General features: G+C 35.4%; 1 protein-coding gene and 1 pseudogene across 6 annotated transcripts in view; both read left to right on the plus strand.

The window, feature by feature from the left end:
- The window catches only part of FSTL5 (follistatin like 5), a 795,291-nt gene that overhangs the window by 753,288 nt on the left and 19,873 nt on the right, over positions 1–22,130 (plus strand). The gene's annotated exons all lie outside the window — the stretch shown is intronic.
- Positions 5,789–5,917, plus strand: LOC121040531 (uncharacterized; annotated as a pseudogene).

Raw genomic sequence — 22,130 nt, forward strand, 5'->3', positions numbered from 1 at the left:
TGATTTTCCTCTTCCAAAGGTAAATGATTTCAGAAGGGATAGAGGAAAAAAAATATGATGTGGTGTCTACAGTCCCTACAGACCCCACAGTAATTTTTTGCTGTCTGCTCATGTCTAACTTCATAATGTCTATTTATTAATCTGCTCCTCTCCACTCTCATGACACAGCCCTAAGCTGAGCTTCCTTATCTCGCACCTTGCTAATGCAATGAAGTCTTCACTGTTTCTCTTTACTGCTTTTTCTCCCTACTTCAGTTCACTAAACAGAGAACCACTACATCCCTCTTCCTGAATTCCTAGCTGTGATGATATAGTTCTGCACTGGGGAGAAAAAAAATGTTAAAATATTTCCTTTTGCATATAGGTTAAGTCCAAACTACGTTGAACCCACTTCCTTAGTGATCTGAACTCCTAGGACTGATCTGCACATACCTTATGGTCCAGCGAATGGACCATACTTTCCTGTTCCCACTTAACCATTCATTTTATCTAAGGGGCTCTCTCTGATTCTGATATAGACCCTCCTAATATATGTCCATCTTCTGGCCAAACTCAAAACACTCCAATTCATGCAACATTTTCTATTCCTCTGTCATTTATGCTAGCACTCTCCTCAGAACTTACTTCTTGTTAAGTGCACCAACCTCACCTCAATTGTTAGTTTATTTCATTTATTCTTTCAACGCAGCTGAACTGTTCACATGCCAGACATTATTCTAGATTCCAATAGGAAAGGGAATACAAACTTTATCTTATGTTCCTATAGTACAATGTGAATATCACAACAGTTAATAAAAATTAAAAGATATTTTTTTTAAAAAGAACTCACAATTTGGGATGATAATAATATAGATTCAAATTCAGATGCTACCACCCACTACAGTGCAATTTTAAGCAAATTAAACTTTGTAAAGGACATTTAAAAAATTTGTCTGCTAGGGATATGTGTCTCATCCAGAAATGTTGCTTGTTTCAAATATTAGTTTATCTTTAATTCGCTGGAATGATTTTGTTCGCTTACTCCTCCCCCTTCTTCACCTACAACTACACACAATTTATGTCCATATTCAGGTCAACTGACACCTAGTTTTAAAATATTAGTGTTCTTTCTTTTTCTCTTACTAAAGCAATGGAACCCTATGTCGAAGTTGAAGTCTTTATGTAAAAGAAATAAATGTCAACCCAGGTTAATTTAACAGAGATAGGTGGGGGTGGCTGGAGGGGAAAGCCCTACCCACTCACCTTCACTTTCATTTCTTCCCTGCTTTTCTCTGCAGACTCCAATGGGGTGTGATTCTTCAAAATCTTTAAAATAAACTTTCTCAAGATAAATTTTTTAAAAAGAAAACTGTCTGCTACAGATTCGCCCTCCCTCTTCTTAGGTCCATGTCTTTTGCAAATGTTTATTCACTTACTAACTGAAGAGGAAGAGCACCTGTACAGAGAGATAGACAAATACGTCCCCAAATTCTCTCTGACTATAATAATTAGTTCAGACATAGGCGTGTAACCCGCTCAGAACCCATATGTTACAATGAAAAATTTTTCTGGGACTTTCTAGAAAGCAGCTTCTGTTTTTCTGTGTAGGCTGGTCTGGGAGATCTAAAGCATCAGCCGTTCTTTTCATACCATGTGAAGCCCAGACCTGAAATCAAGATAGAAGATGGCAGAACCAATATACAAAGAAAAAATATGGTCTATATTAATATGACTCTAGGCCAAATTTCAGCTATGCTTGATCTGGTTCTAGAATTTCTATCTGTATGAATCCCCATATTCTTTTCCTTTTAAAAGGTCTGGAGTGCATATCCTATTACTCACAAAAGAAAGAGTCTAAGAGGAAGCTTCCTCATGTCTAAAATATACCTATTGTAAAGGACATTCACTTCACAGTATTTTGAGTTGGTTGCAAGATCTTGTGCAGTTCTGGGCACACTATAGGTGATTAACAAATGCTATTTTCCTACCTCTTTGGGTTGACAAATTTCTTGTGATGGTATAGTTACTATAACTATAGCAGTTTTACAAATTAGCACTCAGTAAATATTTGTTAAAAAGTCGTGTATTTAGTAATGTTTCTCTGAATGCCTGTCTGGCATGGTGATTCTGCATAAAAGAGCAAAGGGCAATGAGTCAAGTCCCAGTTTGTAGCTTACTGAAAACTTCTCCATGGCTTTAGTGCTATGGAGATAAGGAGCTGCTATTTATCAACCACTTGTGTAACATCCTAAGAAGATGACTCAGTTTGAAGATATTTGGATCACTTGAGGCAGCTCAAGAGTAACACTGAGACTATAGGGCTTCATTTGTCGAGGTTTTCTCAGCGTCCTTTAAATTACAATGGTTACAGATGAGGCCATTGGTTTATTCAATCTGGGCACCTATCTCTATGGTTTGCATGAATCCACATTTCCTCTAAGTGCTAAGAAAAGAAAATTCACTAGGATTTTCCTCAGAGAGAAACTTGTTATTTCATTTAGGATTAGACTGAAACTTGTGACTGAACAAAACCTTGAACCCTGGGAATATTATAATTCTTCTAAGATTTAGAGAATCTAGTTTTTTTTTTTTTTCCTTTCTCAGGTGGACTTCTTTATAAATCTCCTAGAATGTTTGTTTGAAATTTATATCTTTCATGAAATTCTGAAAATGTTCTAGAGACATTTACTCAGTGATTTTTTTCTGGTTCAAAGCAATGTGTATTGGACTGGACATTTCATTAAATGTCTCAGGGTTTTTTTTTTTTTAATGTTTTATTCATTTTTTGAGAGAGACAGAGACAGAGTATGAGAGGAGGAGGGGCAGAGAGAGAGGGAGACACAAAATCTGAAGCAGACTCCAGCTTCTGACCTTTCAACACAGAGCCCACGTGGGGCTTGAACTCACAAACCAGAAGATCATGACCTGAGCAGGTTGGGATGCTTAACTGACTGAGACACCCAGGAGCCCCTAGGTGTCTCAGTTTCAATTTACTACTAACCTAGTTTATAGCACTATTGACTAATTAGTAAGGTTTATAAGTAAGTTAGAACCCTACCCACCCCATGGCTAATATTTCTCTAAAGAGTGTAATTTTTTAATTGAATTTATCAAATTATAACACAGCAAAGAAGAGCTTCATCTGTAGTTGATATTCAGTATGTTTATTAAATAACTTATAAAACTCAGGAAACTTTGGGTTTTTTTGTTCATTTTAATTTTGAGGTTTATTTTTAAAATTTTTAAGGTTTATTTAGTTTTTGGGGGGGGGGGCAGAGAGAGAGGGAGACACAGAATGCAAAGCAGGCTCCAGGCTCTGAGCTGTCATCACAGAGCCCAGTGCAGGGCTCGAACCCACGAACTGTGAGATCATGACCTGAGCTGGAGTAGGACACTTAACCGACTGAGCCACCCAGGCACCCCTTAATTTTAAGTTTTAATATTGGTGCTATAGAGAAAGCAAATCATAGTCTTCTGCAAACAAGATATAGGAAAAAGTTCAAAACCAAGGATAGTGTGTTTTGTCTTGATTTGTTTTGTTGTCAATCATGAGGACTGATGATTCACAAAACTGTGGGTAGCTGTATTGAGTGCCTTATCTCTCTCTGGTGAGAAATAGTTTGAGTAAAAACATCCTGTAACAAAGATGGCATAGAAGAAATCTAAATAAATATCTATCAAATGGAATACTGGAGAATTTTTTAGTGTCACTATCAGAGTAATCAAATCATAAATCTATATGCTTATTACCTGACGAGCATTATATAGGTAAATGTTAGAACATTCTCAAAATTTATTATTCAGTTTACTAGGAATATCAGTACATACTCAAAATGAATTAATAAAGAATTGTTCACAGTTATTTCTATTATGTTCAATATGTGCCACTGTAAACATTAATCCTATAGTGTAATTTTTGAAGTAAAACACCGTTAGTTGTTGAAATCACAGCCATGATAGAGACCTTCACACAAGAGTGAGATGAAAACGTGGCAAAAACAAGGATCTCCAAAATAAAATCTAGATATGTTATCTGGCCGGTCCAGAGGCACATCAGTATTTTGAACAGAATCAACAACCACCAGCATAGTAGATGTTCATTAGGAAACTCAGAACAGCATGAAAAGAACAAGAAAAATCCCCATTCTTTTGGAGACTGAGACTGCCAGAGACTTTCTGTAGGGGTAGGAGGAGAGAAAATAAAATATTTCATCAACAAGTCCAGATATGTGATTACACTCATTGTGTTAGCTGCTATAGATAGATAGATAGATAGATGATAGATAGATGCTAGATAGATGTTAGATAGATGATATATAGATAAAGGATGGAACAAAAATCTGTATGTTGATACATCCCTTACATGTTCAATGATGAAATGTTTGTTTTAGGTACCCCCTAGGAACATTACGGTTATTCTTTTTTTTATTATGGTTTAAAAAAAAAGGAAAATCAAACATAGCCTTGTCATTGTGAGATGAACTGCAAAGTCATTTTTTTTCTCTATGACTCTAATATTAGCATATATTGTATTGTTAGGCATTATCTATTTCTGACAGGACCTGAAGCTTCTGAAAATGGCACTAATCCATTTTCAATCACTTATAGAAAATATGCCAGACCATGGCATCAATAAATGCCTCTCAAAGAGCCAACTCATTTTGGCCACTACCTGGAGAACTTTCCTGACATAATCTTTAGATACACTAAAGGATATCTCTATAACTTGTTATGTGAATAACTTAACTTTGCGGTAATAACAACCGAAAAATGTCAGTTGGTTACAAATCACTCTTTATGCACATATATTTTACACATGCACATATAAGTGTGTATTAAATAATCAGGGTTTGTATTGAGGAGGTGTACACCAGGTTGCCATGCATTCTAATTGGTTGGTGCCTGTGACCTATAAGTTGTCAGATATTTTTAATATCACTTCAAAAATAACTGGTGTTTATTAACTACTTAATCTGTGCAACGGAATGTATCTTGTGCATGTTTAGCTTATTAATCATAACAACCATACCAATTCCATCTCATGCATTAAGAAACAGATTCACAGGGTTCCATATGTGTTCACTCTTATGTGGATCCTGAGAAACTTAACAGGAACCCATGGGGGAGGGAAGGAAAAAAAAAGAGGTTAGAGTGGGAGAGAGCCAAAGCATAAGAGACTCTTAAAAACTGAGAACAAACTGAGGGCTGATGGGGGGTAGGAGGGGTGGGAGGGTGGGTGAAGGGCACTTAGGAGGGCACCTGTTAGGATGAGCACTGGGTGTTGTATGGAAACCAATTTGACAATAAATTTCATATATAAAAAAAAAAGAAACAGATTCACAGAAAAATCCAAAGGCTTGCTCAACGTCACACAAGTTATTACATCATGAAGCTGGACACAAACCTGCATAGTCTGGTTGGAGTGCTGTGTGTGAATGTTCTTAAAAACTTTGCTCTGTTGAAGACACCCATCTGACCCAATTCCTCAACACAAGTACATACACACTTACTTCCATTTAACATTTCCCCTTGTGTGTGTTTGTTTTGTGGAGAGATTTTGCACAATCTATTGTTTGGTCAGACATATTTCTGAAATTTGTTTTATGGGATGTTTTTTGAGAGATGTTCATTGCTAATGTATAAACAATGGCTTATTGTGTTATAAGACATCAAATCAATTAAATTATATTGATTATAATGTATGTTTTATAATAGTTGGGTGGTGCTATGTTCTGGTGCTTTCAATGCTTAAAAATTACTTCTGGTGGAAAACAAGCAAGCTCATTCCTCATTTTTATCATCATCTATGATCGCTTCTAGGCCTTTTGGCTAAGATCAAGTGTAGTATCTGTTCTTATCAGTTTAATACCATCATCTATGAGCTTCCTTCATGGCTGACAGTGTGTTATATACTCTAAAAACATTATTTACACTCACTATAAAATATTACAGGCACAGGCTTTAGAAAGGATACAATATATATTTCAATTTCAAGTATGAGATAGGAACTACTAAATATGGATTTTCATTTCTAATCTATTATATCAGAGTTGATTGCTTGTCTTTTCCAAAATGTTACTTCGTATGTGATAATTAAGTACTCTGTAAAAATATTTAAGTATCTTTAAGATAGTGATTCATTACATTAGATTTTTCAATTTAATTTTACTTTTGAACCCTTGTCCAGTAGTGATATACTTCAATTCAGTTATCTTTTGTTCATTTAGTTCATGAATTATAGAATTGAAATATAATTCTGGGTGTTCTTTAGACTTTTATAATCTTTTTTTCCATGAGATATTGGAAAAATACGATTCTGTGGTCATATAAGATGGTAACTGGGCAACCTATTTTTTTAATCATCAGCAAGAGATAAAGGATAATTAAAAGGCAACATATGAGTGATTTTAGATGAAATGCTTTTGTTGAATGGTATATTCATTTTCACCATGAACACATCCAGTACAATAAGCTGCTCATTTATTTGTATGTAACAGTTGTTATTTTCTTGCTAGTACATTGTAAACATAAAAGAAAAAAAATAAGTATAGACTTTGGCCCACTTAGAGATAAATGTAAAAAACTTCAAACAGACAGATGGAGCTCATAGGCAGAAAATCACTTCAGATGCCTCAACGTTATCTTATTTTTATAGACAGCTATTTGAGTTAAATTTCCCTACACCCACAGACTTTTAAAAGCATTTTTCTTCACCCTCCTTGATTTTAATGAAACTCCATTCCCCCTATTGTAGGCTATTTTTGCACACATGCCTTATTCTAAACAGCCTTGATGTGCGTGGGGCTGGGGAGCGAGTTGTTTGCCTTTGCCATTTTTGCCCACACAGTCATTTATAGACAATTGGTCCTCCATCACCAAGACAAAAAGGCAAGTGCTCCCCTTCAGAAGTGTATAATCCCCTTAGGGTGCCTGGGTGGCTCAGCTGATTAAGCGTCCAACTTTTGATTTCATTTCAGCTCAGGTCATGATCTCACGGTTTGTGGGATTGAGCTCCACATTGGGCTCCATGCTGGCAGTGTGGAGCCTGCCTGGGATTCTCTCTCCCTCTCTCTCTGTCCCTCCATCACTCACACTTGCTGTCTCTATCTCAAAATAAATAAACATTAAAAAAAAAAAAAGAAACTTGAACATAGATTTAAAAACAAAACAAAACGTCAGTTGGTACTTTTCTCCCCATCCCATGTCTTGCCATGTGACTTCTGCGTATATGTGGACTACTCATCCACCATCTCACTTCACGCTTTCACAAGATCAACCAGTGCTATTGATTCTACTCAAAAATATATCCTAATTTGTCTAATTGACCCTGTTACTCATATTGCATTTAGAATCAAACCAATGCTTCAAATAGGACAGTAACATACATTATCTTTAAAAGAAATACCAGAATGTTTTTCATGGCATTGAAGACATTTGTGACCTAGGTTTTTCATTTTTTTCTTCATCCTCACCATCTGCTACTTCCTAATATTTATCTTGTGTTTCACACAGACTGTTCACAGTGCCTCTACTATTCCAGGCTCTCTTATGCTGCAGGGTCTCCGTGCCTAATCTCATCTGTTGAAGCATTTCAGCCCTTGATAATTGCATTTTCATAGAATTCTATGCAAGTGTATACGACAGTAGAACTCAGTTTTCAAAAATTATTTGTTCACATATTTATCTTCCCCATGAAAGTAAGGTTCCTAGTAACAAACAGAATCATAATCGTTGTACTGTTATCCCTAGCCCACAGCTCCTTGTCTGGCACAGGAATGCTCAGTAAGGGAATGATTGAATGTAATTGCTGGAAGCCACTTGCACATATTTCAGAAAGTTTCTTCTGCAATCTTGAAACCAGTTAGGGGAAGGTTTTACTTTCTTCTATCTCTATAAGAGCCGGTAATTCTTATTATTCTTAGTAAATGAAATGTCCCAATTTTTTGATGGATGTAATCGACCCTTGAAGATAAACATAGGCATAGGTGGAAGATTCTGATACAGAAATCATTAACTCATGTGTTTCAACAAAGTTCTTCATAACTGAGTGAAATAGCTTAGTATATAAACATTGTTTAATTCATTATGGTAAGTGCTATCACAGAGGTAATGCCAACACGTTTCTATTAGAAGTGAAGGACACAACCATTTTGGTCAAGTCAGACAAGTGGCAGTAGCAGTGATGTGTACAGTCAGTTTTAAAGAAATAAAGAAGGCAAAGCTTGTAACGTGAAAACGCTAGCAGAGTTTGCACAGAAATTTGAACATCAGCTCACCCCTTCAGTAAACACTGAGGAATGTTTAGTTTCTTACATCAGGCAAGTGGGGCCGTCAATAGCCAAAATCCCCCAAAGAGCTGGAAGAATCTAGGAGGGTATATAAATCCCTTGAGAGCTGATGGAAGAAACAAAAGAAGGGACTTTTCTAGATCTTCATTCTCTCTTCAGGGTTATCATCAGCAGTTCTCTTATGGGGACTAGTGGGCTGATAAAATTGTTCCTCCAACTGAGAGCCGTCGGTTGTATCTTCTGCATGAAGTGCTGACCGATACAGACATGTTCTTAAATCTTTGACTTCATTAAAAAATAAGTGGTGGGGCGCCTGGGTGGCGCACTCGGTTAAGCGTCCAACTTCAGCCAGGTCACGATCTCACGGTCCGTGAGTTCGAGCCCCGCGTCAGGCTCTGGGCTGATGGCTCAGAGCCTGGAGCCTGTTTCCGATTCTGTGTTTCCCTCTCTCTCTGCCCCTCCCCCGTTCATGCTCTGTCTCTCTCTGTCCCAAAAAATAAATAAAAACGTTGAAAAAAAAATTAAAAAATAAGTGGCTTTTTGGTTATGTCTGTTGGAGAATTTCTATTAATCAATCTAAGACAACTACAACAAGTTCCATGGCTAGTCATACTAAACAAGGGGAGAAACATGAGGACTTATTACAGATAGAGGAAAATCATGTAAATTAAAAAAAATTAAAAATGGCATGCTAACTTTTATAATCAGAAAATAAAGTGCACTTAAAAAAACTATTTTGATTCCTTTGGGGAAGTCCAATTGTTTCTGAATCGTAGAAGCATAAAGTGTTGCATTCATTGACCAACATGAGTAGGTTTTTTGAGAGTTGCCAAGGAACAGTCTAGTTTTGACAGTTTACTATGAGGGCTGACCTTCTGGTTTAATAACAATTTATTGCTTCTATTGAAGTTTTGTCACCTTCACAATATGGCTTATTATAACTGGGCGTTATTCTTACATATCATTTATATGCACGTGTCTTTATTCTGGGTCTTTTGTAAGGCAGACACTAAGCAGAAATTTATTAGGAGGAACACCTGTGAAAACAAATGGGGAGGGAGACAGGCAAGGCTGGGGGTGTTACCTGACCCTGTGCATGTCGGACCCTGAGTGAAGAACAATTAAAAGAAAAGGAAGTCAGTTTGGATGAAACATCCTAGACTGCCAGAGATCTGGAAGATTTAATAGTGCTCTCGGAAGTCCTAGAGCCAAAATCCTCATTCAGAGAAGCCTCGCCTCTAGAAGGAATGGGTCTGCTTTACTATCAGTACTGGACTGGAGCACTGGCTCAGAGCAGCCTGTTGAAAACATGGTCAGGTCACAAATGCGTCTATAGATTTCAAAGCACAGCAGCCAAGACCCTCAGTCAATTAGGGTCCCCACAGGAGAAGAACAGATGATCTTATTTTCATGGCTGACACAGCATGTAACATGGATCCTACAGAAATCAATAGTCAGCAATAGTTTAGTAAAATTAATTGAATTAAGTTAAATTACAAGTAACAATAAAAATGAGGGCGGTATTTTCCTAAGGAAGCATATTGAGATCTAGGCAAAAATTTAAAGTTAACTTCTCTAGAGTATTTAGTTTCCAAGTTGGGAGTTTTGTAATTTTTAGCCAATCTTTATTTTATATGTTTACAATGCCTGCATATTAGTGATGTTTGGTTTTCTACAGTAGATAATGCATTGTTTATATTTTAATCTGAACAATAGATTTAGATCTTTAAATCTATTGTCTGAATCTTTGACATAATTTATACTTAACATGATATTTGGTAGAGAATACAAGTCCTTTCAAAAACCACCTTTGGAAGGGGCACCTGGGTAGCTCAGTTAAACTTCTGACTTCAGTTTAGATCAGGAACTCACAGTTCATGGGTTCGAGCCCTGTGTCAGGCTCTGTGCCAATAGCTCAGAGCCTGGAGCCTGCTTCAGGTTCTGGCTCCCTCTCTCTCTGCCTTTACCCTGCTCACGTTTTGTGTGTTTGTGTGTGTCTCTCTCTCTCAAAAATAAATAAACATATAAAAAAATCTTTTGTTGAATTCTCTGAGACAGTTGGCAATCATTTTAAGTGTGGCTAGAGACCATTAGGTAACTAAGTAAATTTTATGTGAAATTATTTTCAAGGTCCTCATAGCTACAGATCAGAGAAAATATGGTTGTTTTAGTCCTCTCAATAAGTAGAATAAAAATTTACCTTCTTCTATTGAAAGATTTGTGCCCTCAAGCTTGGAAAGGGAAAGTGGAATGTGGTAGAAGTGAACTTGGAATAATTCCTGTACTAAAAACACCCACCTTCATACACATGCCTACAAGGACTGTCTCTCATTTAAACTCACATCAAATTGTGTCTGTTATTTTTAAGGATTTTTTTCCATATTTTTTTCAGTATCATTCTGTAGCTGCATCTATATTACTCTGTCCATTTCCTGTGTTCTTCAAACTGATTATGATTATAGCTACTGTAGCATTTATCATATTGTACTTTATATCAGAGAGGTTTTTTTTTTATCTTTGCATTCTAGACATTATGTTGCTGGAAGTAAGGTAATAGAATTTTGTTAAACTGTTCACTTATTCACTTATTGCAGTACCTAACAGACAATGTGTTAAATAAATATCATTTGGGTAGAATTTATATATGTACATATATATACAATTAAAATACACATATATACAGACATGCATACATACAAAATACATATCATAACATATATATAAGTATATATAATATATAACATATATCATATCTATATATGTTAATCAATTTTAGTAAATTTAATATCTGCCTATAGTAAAGAATATGTAGATACAAAAATGTTTATAAATTACACAAAACAAATAATATTGTGCAAATAGTATAGATTGAGATACTACCTAGAAAATGGTAGATTTTGAAAGTATTTGTTTTCTGGAATTTTCTGTTGGTTTACAATCTGCAATCATTCTTAGTCACTCTTTCCTTCTTTCTATGCACTAATTAAAAAAAAAAAAATATATATATATATATATATATATATATATATATTTCCCACAGTAGTTTTAAGCTCTACTCATGACCATCTCACTCCTGAGAGAGGAATAGAATTTAAGAACATAAGACCTAATCCAAAATCCTCAGTAAGTGAGCTGTGTGACTTCAGGTATATCCTTTAATCTCACTGGGCTTCAAGATTTTCATCTGTAAAATGAAGGGATTGAACCAGATCATCTCTAAAGTCTCTCCAGTTCCAAAGTAAACGCCAAGGTCTTAAGATTGTCTCAGACCAGAACATCTGGCTTTCTGCTTTTTTCTCTCTAATGCCTTGTGGTAGTATATAAGAATTACAAAATATTAATCATTCTCCCAAAGGAGGCCAACAGTCTTTGGAATATGAATTTCCTGGGCAATTAATACCTGTTAAAATACAATACATGATTATTCAAAGATCTATGAGATCTATAACACAGCCCAGCTCGCCGTATTGTCAAATATAGCCTTAACTACAGATAAATCCTTGCTAGGCTCAGCCTATTCTTGTGGCATTGTACAGGAAGAAGACACATCCCCAGAATCTTTGGATTGGTATTTGACATACTTTGATGTAACTAATATCTAAATAAGGAAAATTTGAACATTAAAGTCAAGATACCAACATTTTATGAAATATAAAAGATTTTCTTTCCTAGCTACAGTTTCTTTCTCACTTTAGTGTCTGCCTCTAAAAAAATTTCCAACATTATATAACCTTTTTTTTCCTTTTAAAATTTGTAAAATTGAAGCTCATGTGCAGAGTGCATATCTGCGAAGATTCAAAGTCATGTTCTGCCATTTTCTGACTTAAACTTCCAGTCTCCACACTTAGAGACTATACATTTACAAAATCTTATTAGCATACTGAGTCCTAAAGAAAACAGGAAAGAGAAAGGATTTCCTTTTTATGCATATATAAATATATAATACATATATTTATATAAGTATACATAGTCATATATATATAGTCATATATGTGTGTATACACACACACACACACACACACACACATGAATAAAGAGATAGAATGGGAAAAAACACAAAAGAAAACCAATAAATGTGTTTAAAAATTGAGATAAAGGGGAAAAAAAGGTATAAGCTTTTCTTCAAATGAAAATGAAAGTCTTCTGCAGAAACTACTTAGAAAATTTTCTCCCTGCCACGCAAAAATTAAAACCTTAAGCAGGGTAGACTATTTGCCTTGAAGACACTATATCATTTACTGTCATCCCCTATATCCCAGTAAACATCCAGGAAATGTTTTGATTAAATCAACACCCTATTTCCAATGATAAAATAACTATATTAAAGTTACCTTAAGAATTATTCTTACTACATGGATAATCTGGGCAATCTTTCAACATCAGTAAAGCTTTATCTCCTCTCTATCCTCCAACTGATGATAAACCATATAAAATACTAGAAAGGTCAAACCCTGTCCACTGCCTCAGGTCACTTTCAGGTTGACTTTGATTCAGCTGCTGATGTGTCCATGCTCAGGACTAAGGCATCATATCTGGAGAAGAGAGTATTTTCATATTGACCTATACCTGTCCAATTATACGAATGATAGGATTCTCATTTCACTAATGTCTTAGTCTTGGTAAATTCAATCTAATAGTGAATGAAAGATAATCTAGAGAAGATACTGCTTCTTCAAAAACAGTAGACATAAAAATAAATATATAAGGCCAATGAAAGCAATTAAGAGAGTTATTTACATTATGAAAAGACTCAGTTAATTGTTTCTTAAGGTAGAATTTTTTTTAAAGCTCTTTTTTTTTCTTTTCTGTTTATTTTTGAGAGAGACACAGAACATAAGTATGGGAGGGGCAGAAAAGAGAGAAGGAATCACCGAATCCGAAGCAGGCTCCAGGATCCAAGCTGGTAGCACAGAGCCTGACAAGGGGTTTGAACTCATGAACCATGAGATCATGACCTGAGGCGAAGTCAGATACTAAACCGACTGAGCCACCCAGTTGCCCCTTAGGGTAGAATTTCTGAGATAAATCATGACATATTTTACCAGAAATGATTCTTTATATCATTTGTCAGGATACTTTCAGGAAGTGCTTAATGAAAGAACATAGTATTTTATTTCATGCTGAATTTAAAGCTAAACACTGTTTATTTATTTTTTTACTAGCCAAGACATGATCTTGGAAAGAACTTTCCTTATGAGGGAAGTGGTGATTGCCCCATATGCCTTTGAAATCTGTTTCGTGTAAAGAAATGGAGTTTTGAGTCTCATCAATTTTTAAACACAAAGAAGTACTTGACATACTGTAGTGAAAAAAAGTTATAGTCCCTCATTATTAATTCACAGATCAGCTGTTCAAGCAAAATTGTTTCTGAATTTATAGCAAACTAAAAGGAGCATAAAAATTATTTCTTCCTTGTGGTCTCCATAAACAGCTTTAACAGGGACTAGGTAATAAGTGCAATATAAATGCCTTTCCAAATAGATAAGCGAAGCTGTGATTGGATTGTAATATGCTGTAAATGTGTTTTCAGGCCATAGGTCCTTTCCAAGGCAACACTCTGGACTCTTTCATACTCTCTTTTTCTAAAAAAGAAATGTGTCACATTATGGTTGATTTATTTTTTAAAAATAAAATACATTCCCCAGGGCACTTTGAAGACTAGCATTTAGGCATCCTGTAAGGAATATTCAAATCCCTTCCTTTTGTGTGTGTGTGTGTGTGTGTGTGTGTGTGTGGTTACACAGTCAGTCAGAGGAAGTCAAGGACAGGCAAGGATAGGCAGTCCTAAGACCCAGTCCAGATGCTCAAATGCCCTCAGCTATGCTGGACCTCCACACTTTTACCTCAGCCCCTGGGATCCCTAGCTTCACTTTCTGTGGGATAATTCTAAACCCAAGTAATTTCTGGATTAGTCCAGGCAATCTAAACAAGAAAATTGGTTCTGGACTCCTAATAAAATTCTCATTAGCTCAGCAGGAAAAACTAGTTTTCCTGTTCAGAAACCTCATGCATCTCATTAGACCAGCAATCATAGTAATAGTAGAGCCTCTTCATTATTTTGTGCCAGGCAGTCTATTAAGTACTTTACGTATAACATTTACAGTGTTCTCAATAACCCTTCAAATGAGGGATTTATAGACATTAACAGAGAATGAAATGTGGAAATCATATAATGCTAACCAAAGAACAGCCTGCTGGAGGCTGAGCAGAGCCTTACTAAATGATTCTTAGATTTGATAGCAGAATTCAGGAGTTAGACTCTAATTTCAAGGCCTGGAGACTAATACTTTTTTTTTTTTTACATTTATTTATTTTTGAGCGACAGAAAGAGACAGAGAGTAAGCAGGGGAGAGGCAGAGAGTGGGAGACACAGAATCAGAAGCAGTCTCAGGCTCTGAGCTGTCAGCACAGAGCCTGACGTGGGGCTCGACCCCACGAACAGTGAGATCATGACCTGAGCCGAAGTCGGATGCTTAACCGACTGAGCCACCCAGGTGCCCCGAGGAGACTAATACTTTGAAGTACGCAGGGGTGACGAGAATCTCAGCACGACCTCTAGCCCACTAAAATACATAAAAGGTCAAATAAGACATTAGAATGTAAACTGATTGGTAATAAGCAGGCTATGCTTCTGAAAAGATGATATGGATTGAAAAAAAAAAGTGAGAGAACAATCAAACCAAGTATTTAAGGTAGAGGCAGCTGGGTGCAAACATACTGAATAGAAATCTTTGGGCCTATTTGAGGAGCAGCTTGGAGACCTCTGCAGTTCTGGTGGTAGGAGATGAGTTTGAATAAGTAGAGCCATTGGCATATTACTCTGAGTGTGATAAAAGCCATTAAAAGTTTTGATCAGAGATGAGATGAAATCTGATTTTCACTGGGAAAGTGCACAGTTGTGGAGATTATGTTTTAAGAAGACAGGTGTGGAGATCAGTTAAGAAGCTAATGTAGAAGTACAAATCAAAGGGCAGGATCTTCCAGACAGTGAGTCCTCAAGAACATGATACTAAGAATTGATCAGTGTTCAGGAAATCTCTTTCCTTTAAGAGTATTTTCTTTTGTGTTCTCTCTGCTCTTCCCACTGCATTTGTTTTAAACTTCTAGATTTAATGTGTGCTATACAAAAACGGAGGTGTCGTAGTTAGAACAATTATTTTTGTTTCATATGTGTAGGTAAACATGTATGATTTAGATGGAAGAAAAGAGGAGGCTGAATAAAAAGCAAAGAGGCCTTAAGTTGTGAAAAACACGTCTGGTACTAGAACAGGAATGTGTCTTTAATGCCATTGGCAACAAGCAGAAACTAGTGTTGTTCAGCCTCTTCTTCTGAGGGATTATGTGTGTACCATAGGTTATTCTGGAAGCTCTACAGGAAGTAGATTGAAATGTGATTGAGAAGAGTATTTGAGAGAAGTTTAGAAAGCCATCACAAGAATAATGCATGACATGATGAGGGTCTCTTTTGTGTAAAGCTCTGGGTTAGAGACTACAAGTGCTGCACTTATGCCAGCCCAGGACTTTCCTCTCCGGGAGCTTAGGAACAGAATGAAATAGATATCTCTGTTTTACACATTTCAGTTGTGTGACACAAGGCAGCTTATACGTGCTGTTTTAGACTGCGTGGCTTATTTTGTTCCCTATACTTGAAATGTGTTTTCCCCCTCCTCCATTTGACCACCGTTCTCCAACATTTATTTTATTTCCTCCAGTAAGACATTCATAATCTCTATCAGTCTGTGTAAATTGCCCATTTTCTAATGGAATTTCATGGCTAATTATAACCCTTAATACATTGTATTAAAATAATTTGTGTATTCATTAGTGTCTCTTTTTAAATATTATTGAACAAACATATATGGGAGTAAATATGTGCAAGCCATGATTTTGTGTTACATGAATTAATTCAGCCCTCACAAAACCCTTACACATAGATGTTATTGCTATTCCCATCATAGAGGTGATAAAAACAGGTCCCTGATGGCTACACAGTCATTATGTAGTGGCATTTGAATCTAGAAAGCCTAGTGTCCAGACCCACATTATTAATCCTAGACTACACACCCCTAAAGAATAGTGACTGTTCCACAGTCTATGATGTATTTCTAGTACCCAGCAACTTTCTGAATAGGACAACATGAGAAGAGGAGATCAAAAGGTTGGAAAATTATTAAACATATTAGACAAATTATAACTATAAATTAGCTGTAGTATAGAATGTCATTATTGAAAATTAGTAAGAAATGGGGCACACATTATTTTATGAGTGACTTTTATGATAAGAGAGAGAGCGATAAAAGTTCACTCAGTTTGCATGACCATTAACAGATGTGGATTTTTTGGGGGGTACCTGGGAGTCTCAGTTGGTTAAGCCTCTGACTTCAGCTCAGGTCATGATCTCACGGTCTGTAAGTTCAAACCCCACATCGGCTCTGTACTGACAGTTCAGAGTCTGGAGCCTGTTTCAGATTCTGTGTCTCCCTCTCTCTGTCCTTTCCCTGATCACTCTCTCTCTCTCTCTCTCTCTCTCTCTCTCAAACATTAAAATTTAAAAAAATAATAAAAGAATTGTGGATTTTTGAGCAAAATTTTCTAGAGTGAAAACAAACAAACCAGTTAAATATCTACTAGATATGCTGCTTCAAAATTAGGCTACAGTCGAAGTATAAAGTAGCATTATTTATGTTTGTTAAAATAGACCACATATAAAGAGATGCTGTCCAATGCATAGATTTTAGTATAATGTACTGAATATTGAAGGCAAGCCTGGGGTCCTTTGGGAAATGGGCAATTTACACAGACTAGAAAGGATACCACTGTTGGGTATGATTTTATGTAGAATATTTTTAAATCCTGCAGAAATGAATTGAGAAAAAAAATGCTGATGAACCGACACTTCTTGTGTGACTAAAGCATGACATGGTGTGAAAACAAGAAATGATTTCAATCATCTTTAAAATAAAATGACCAAATAATGGGGGAATAAAATCTTCAGTAGAAACAAACAGAAAAAGCTTGTGTAAAATATATTCTAGTGATTTAAACTTTGTTAGTCGCACCAATAAATTAAAAGAGTTAAATGAAAGATCACTGGCTCTGTCAGTTCTCTAAACCAAATTGTTTATTATAACCAGCCATGACAACTGGACAACACTTAATCATTTGCAGTCATCAGAAGAAAAAAGTGGGATTCAATGACCTTCCTCTCAGATGAACTTTTCACAGTTTCTCTTGGAAAAATAATAATGAAATTATGTATCATACTAGATCATTGTGCTTTAGGGAAAATCTCTTGTCATTCCATATTTTAATGTTGATGGATTGGCATTGAAAAGCTCATCAATAAATAAAGATATAGAATCAGGCTTCATGTAAGCATAAGCTCATACGCTTGAATGTGCTAAACAGAAATATTTCTCCATATGGCATTTCCAAGTATCCAAGCGCTAAGTTCTCTGAATAGAGAAATGATCTGTGCAGGCCATCCATCACTCACCCACCCATTGTAGACATAAATTAAAGAATAACATCAAAGCAAATTAGCAGCTGTTACTATGAAATGCTAGAGAGTTAACCCCCATAATACAACATGTATCTTCTTGAGTAGGTAGAAGAGGATAAATTATTTTAAAGCCAAAATAGCTAAGTGAACCTCAAAAGAAAGTGAGCAGACAAGAAAGCCTGCTGAGGGGGGAAAATAAAATCAGAGCTCTTAGATGTATTTATCTTCCCTTTTCAGGGCAATTATCTAAATTCTAGAAAAGAAACTGCATTATTTGTAATTTTAATATATTTTCTTGATATTTTGCAATTATCATTAATGGTAATAGCTGTAATTACTAAGCTCCTGCAATATATCAGACTTTGTACATGTATTTCTCTAATATTCACTGGTTTGCATTGTTAGAATATATAAAAAAGAGAAGAACCAAAGCTCAAATAAAGTAACTTATTCAAAATGTCGCAATAACAGTACTGAAATTCAGGTAACTCCACAACACCCTATACAAACAATCATGATGAACTTGAATTGGAATATTGTTTCATGTTAAAATTCATACCAGTATTTAAAGGAAGGAAATAATAGGTATGTTATTATTTTCCACATGCACAAAAAAATGTTCAGTTAATATTCTTCTGGGATTGCTGGTATGTTGTTATTACTGTCATCTTTTCTATTTATTTTTTGAATCCTTTCTTGCTTTTGTTGCTTCCTTTCCTGTAATATTGTTTTCATTTTTGATTTTTTTTCTCCTTTTTTGATGAGTTTAACCAATGAATATTAGACAACTATCTAGGTTGTCTCCCTATATAAAATATAAGGGATGAAAAGATTTTTTTAAGTTCATTTATCCTGAGAAAGAAGTGGTGTGGGGAGCGGCTAAGAGAGAGAGAATCCCAAGCAGGCTCCACACTGTCGTTGCAGAGCCCAAGGCAGGGCTCGAACTCATGAATCATGAAATCGTGACCTGAGCCGAAATCAAGAGCCAGTCACCTGACAGAGCCACCTGGGCACCCCAAGGGATGAAAAGATTTAAGATACCTGACTGATATTCCATGATAAGTAAATGACTGTTTTGAACTAAATGCTAAAATTATACCAAAGATTCTAGAAGTACGGTGGACTCAGAGAATCTCTAAATGCAAATATTAAAAATGTATTGCTTTTTACTTCCTTCAGGTGAATAACCTAAATTGTATAGATATTTTTGTTTTGCTTTGTTTTTATATCTAATTTGTTTCTATATCTAATTGACTATATCTAATGGCCTTCTGTTGGATGTTTATGTTTTCATTGTTTGTTTCTTTTCCCTGCAACCATTAAGTAAAATTAAAGATGGAACTGAGGATGTGATAAAACTGCTGTTCAATGTGCCCCAAAGCAGGGACAGCATTTTTTAATATCGTCAGTGTTGTCTTGAGTTATACTCAGTCAGCAACTCCTACTCCTCTTTTGCTGTTAGATTTAGTTTAGCCATCATTAATACTTTGATTTACATTGTTTGTTTTCTAATATTTTAGGTGAAACTCGCATAACACAATATTAAACATTTCAAAATGTATCATTCATAGTATTAATATGTTCAGAATGTTGTGTGACCATCAGCTCAAGTTTAAAAATATTCCAGGAGTGCCTGAGTGACTTAGACTAAGTGATGGACTCTTGGTTTCAGTTCAGGTCATGATCTCATAGTTCATGAGTTAAAGCCCTGTATTGGGCTCCATGCTGACAGTGAGGAGCCTGCTTGGGATTCTCTCTCTCCCTCTCTCTCTGCCTCTCTCCCACTTGTTCTCTCAAAATAAATAAATAAACTTAAATATCCCAAAGTGTTGTAATCACCTCTAAGGGAGAACCTGTACCCACTAAACAATAAGTTGCCATTATCCTGACTATCATCAGAAATGTTAGCAATACTCAGATCCTTTCAGTAACAGTTCCTTTGTGTTTTTTATCTACTCTTAATTGACTGATTGTTATACAGAGATATTAAAAAGTCACTTTTAAAGATCCTATTATTGATTGAAAAGTAAGAGAATGTCAAATAATTATAATAAATTTAAAATCACTGTAGTAAAATAAGAAAAAAATGTCATTATTGAGCTCTAAGTTAATTGACATTAATTAAGTGTTCTAAAAAGACAGCAACTAAATTATGGAAAGAGCCTAAATGTCCATCAACTGATGAATGGATAAAGAAGATGTGGTGTATATATACAATGGAATACTACTTGGCAATGAGAAAGAATGAAATCTGGCCATTTGCAGCAACGTGGATGGAACTGGAGGGTATTATGCTAAGTAAAATAAGTCAGAGAAAGACAAATATCATATGTTTCACTTATATGTGAATCTTGAGAAACTTAACAGAAGACCATGGGGGAGAGAAAGGGGAAAAAAATAGTTACAGAGAGGGAGGGAGGCAAACCATAAGAGACTCTTAAACACAGAGAACAAATTGAGGGTTGATGGTGGGGGGAGAGAGGGGAAAGTGGGTGATAGGCATTAAGGAGGGCAGTTGTTGGGATGAGCACTGGGTGTTGTATGTAAGCCAATTTGACAATAAATTATAAATAAATAAATAAATAAATAAATAAATAAATAGATACACAAACAAGTAAATAAATAGACAGCAACCATCTAATTTCCATCCAAGTGAAAAAGCACCATTTTTCAATTCATTGTTATAAACATTCTAGCTATATGTATGTTGCTTCTGCCCTATATAAGAATTTCATGACTTAAAACACTGATATTCTTAAAACTAACTTATTCTTATAGTGTTCTGGGAAGTAACTAGCATAATCACCATTGTGCAAACATAGATAAAACCAACAAAATTATAGTTTTGGGGCAGGCTTACAACGTAAGTATCAGACACACTTTGGTTTTTCTATTTCTACTTTCTTCCTCATAAAACTTCACTACATGTTTCTCTATAGCAGCATTGTGCCAATTAAAAGAAGTTACCAGGGAAAAGCTACTAAAGCTAATAAGATTAAAATTTCAAGCAGAACTGATGAAGTAGTTATACAAATTCAACTACTTTTGACTTGTTTGTCTTCATTTCTATAGTATGTATGCCTGGTTCAATCTTTGAAATGAATATGCCTTTTCAGAGATTTGTAATAAATCACATTCATTTTTAAAGTCTGATGTTCAGTCACCAAATTGCCCATAACAGACTTAAAAATGGAAAACCTTCCAAAATTGTTGAAATGAGAGTTAAGACAATTATCAAAGGTGCTCTTTTGAATATAGAATTTGTATATATATATATATATATATATATATGAATTTCAAAGCAGATATTCAAAGATATCTTTGTATAGTTTAGAGAAATATAAAAAAAATAATCTGTGATTAACACTGTGGTATGATGTCTTGAGAGGAGAAAACTTTCCTGTTTCCAATTTTTCCATTCCATTGTTTTCTGCTGCATTCTTCTATCTATTAAAATCACAGCTGCGAAAACTTAGTTTGCGGGTTTGGGCCCTGTGTCGGGGTCTGCTGACAGCTCAGAGCCTGGAGCCTGCTGGGGATTCTGTGCCTCCTTCTCTCTCTACCCTTCCCCCACTCACAATCTGTCTCTGTCTCTTAAAAGTAAATAAATGGTAAAAAAAATAATTTGAAGATAAAATAAAACAAAATTACAGCTGCAAACCATTTTCTTCAAGCAAAATTTTAATTTCATTTTACTATGCAAATTATTTATTAGTATTACCAATCATAACATTTTCCATTGGTCCTCTAATATTCAACTATTATATTCTTATTTATACTATGAATTTATTGTTTCATTATCTTCAGTGCAGGTATTATTTGTATTTACATGTTTTTCATTTAATTTAACATCAAAACATATTCTGGTATTTTCTTTTTTTTTTTTTTTAATGTTTATTTATTTTTGAGAGAGAGAGACAGAGCATGAGCAGGGGAAGGGAAGAGAGAGGGAGACACAGAATCAGAAACTGGCTCCAGGCTTCGAGCTGTCAACACAGGGCCGGAGGTGGGGCTCAAACTCATGAACCATGAGATCATGACCTGAGTCAAAGCTGGATGCTCAACTGACTGAGCCACCCAGGCACCCCTACTCTGGTATTTTCAAAATGTTTTTTCCAGTAAGTCTATCGTTCTTTGCAGATAAGTCTTTACATGGATGAATTTTTACTGAAGCATGAAGCATAGTCTGTACATTTATTTATTTATTTATTTATTTATTTATTTATTTAAATTCCAGTATAATTAACATACTTTGTTATATTAGTTTCAAGTGTACAACATAACGATTCAGCAGTTCCATATATTATTAAGTGGTCATCAAGAGAAGTGTAGTTTTAGTTTCCTTCACCTATTTCACCCAT

Source organism: Herpailurus yagouaroundi, unplaced genomic scaffold (assembly GCF_014898765.1).
Source record: "Herpailurus yagouaroundi ecotype Mexico unplaced genomic scaffold, PumYag 28, whole genome shotgun sequence".
Taxonomy (NCBI): domain Eukaryota; kingdom Metazoa; phylum Chordata; class Mammalia; order Carnivora; family Felidae; genus Herpailurus; species Herpailurus yagouaroundi.